Source organism: Buceros rhinoceros, unplaced genomic scaffold, assembly GCF_000710305.1.
Source record: "Buceros rhinoceros silvestris isolate BGI_N320 unplaced genomic scaffold, ASM71030v1 scaffold14162, whole genome shotgun sequence".
NCBI classification, from domain to species: Eukaryota; Metazoa; Chordata; class Aves; order Bucerotiformes; family Bucerotidae; genus Buceros; species Buceros rhinoceros.
Window position 1 is genome coordinate 14,703 of NW_010397309.1, and position 2,336 is coordinate 17,038.

Here is a 2,336-nt window from a genome sequence, read left to right on the forward strand (position 1 = left end):
TGCTCACTTATGTGTGGCAAAAAGTGCTTCTCACAGTGGTTCTGCCTAAGGATTAGAGGTCAGTTCCACTGAAATAACATGAACATTCTGTCACTTACCAAAAGGCACAAGAGACCTCTCCTGTTTTCCATGCTACTTTTTTTTCTCTTGTAGCTCAATATTGCTCCCATGTCCTTTGGAGACCCTTTTTGGTAACACACACTACTCTTATTTCCAGTTTCTTTGCTTGCCCTGTCACTGTGGTTACAGGCTAGAACAAATGTATTCAGTTTACAGAGCACTGTGTAGTTGAAGGTAATGTAGTAGTGCTTGGGTGCTGGAGGAGAAGAGGGGGAAGCATGGGGAGATGGGTTAGCTACAGCTTTAGGGAGCTTTTGTTATGAATATGCAGTAAATTGATAGCTGAGGGGACAGATACAAAATACATGCATTCCTATGCTCTTCACAATACTTCTTGTGTATTTAATTCCGCTAATCCTCTGTGCTCTGAAATGCCAAAAGCAGCTACGCGCTAAAGAGCGTGTCATCTGGAGATTTATGTCTTGCTGCATCTAAAATCTCCTTTACTGGCAGACAAGAAACAAGATCCATTTGTTATTCTGTGTTTGTGTTCAAGACTAAATATTGCTGGTGCTATGCATAGTTTCCCAGAGTCATGCGGACCATGGGGTCCACTGCATTGGAATGCCTGTGATCAATGTGACTCAAGAATGCCATGGAACAACAGGACCTGAGAATGAAGTTGGTGGTAATTTAAGTTCACTGCTCATAAAACAAATTTAGGCTTTGTGACTTGAGTCCAGGATTTTATTTCCCACATGACAAGAAATCAGAAGCATAAATTACACAAGATTACGGACTACTGTTAGCAGTTTTCCTCAACCACCAATACAGAGACTTCCAAGCACTCTTAATACCTGTTCAGCTTAACTGTTGATCACTGACAAATGCAGTACAAGAGTTTCTGCTTTGAGCACCTGGATATATTATATCCTGAAATGAATTGTGACTAAGTTTAAGTCCTGCAAATTTCAAATCTGATGGCATTGGAAATTAAGGTCCTGCTGCCAATGTGCTCGCACACCACATGTAAGGGAAGTAGTCAGAGCTACTGTAAGTCAGAACTCCAGAGATACTCTAAAGTTGAACATAAGGGAGAAAGACAGAAGTTCTGTCGTGTCATAAAGTGGTTTTGAGTAATCCTCCTGTTCCAAGGAAATAATTTGTGCAGATTTTAACGTTTACTCCCTTATGACAGTCTGTAGAATTATATAATAGCTTGGGTTGGGAGGGACCTTTAAAGGTCATCTAGTCCAATGAGCAGATTGCTCAGATCCCCATCCAGTCAGACTTTGAAATTTTCCAGGGATGGGGCATGTTCCACCAATCAGGGCAAGCTCTTACGAAGTTTCGCCACCCTCATTGTAAAAAAACTCTTCCTCATGTCTAAACCTCCCTGCTTTTAAAATCATTACTTTGTGTCCTATCACAATGGGCCCTACTAGAAAGTCTGTCCCTAGCTTTCTTATAAGCCCCCTTTAGGATTGAAAGGCTGTAATAAGGTCTCCCTGGAGCCTTCTCTTCTTCAGGCTGAAAAACCTCAACTCTCTCAGCCTGTCCTCACAGCAGAGGTACTCTAACCCTCTGATAATTTTTGTGGCCCTCCTCTGGACTCTCTCCAACAGGTCCATTCCTTCTTGTGCTGAGGACTCCAAAGCTGGACACAGTACTCCAGATTTGGTCTCACAAGAGTGGAGCAGAGAGAGAGAATCAATTCCCCCAACCTGCTGGCTATGCTGCTTTTGATGCAGCCCAGGATATGGTTGGCTTCCTGGGCTGCAAGTGCCCATTGTCAGCTCATGTCCAGATTTTTATCCACCAGTACGGCCAAGTCCTTCTCCACAGGGCTGCTCTCAACCTCTACATCTCCCAGCCTGTGTAGATACTGAGGATTGCTCTGACCCAGGTGCAGGACTTTGCCCTTGGCCTTGTTGAACCTCATGAGGTTCATATGGGCCAATCTCTCAAGTTCAATAAGCTTATCAAGGTGTTAGAGCTGCCACTCTATCAGCCCTTCAATAGGACAGCTGTGCCATTTTTGCAGGGTGCAGAGTATGTTTGAACTGGAGATACATGATGAGATACTTGTCTGATACTCAGTCTGGACATGGCAGAATTGTTGACAAAGAGCCCTCCAGGTGGCAGGGAGAATTGCATCTGAAGAGATACACGCAAGTGTCCCAGAAATGTTAGGGGAGTTTTGGAAACTGCTTTTCAATCCCACTGATTTCTAGACCCTTCAAAATAACCAGAAAGACTTGGTCCTTCATTTGACA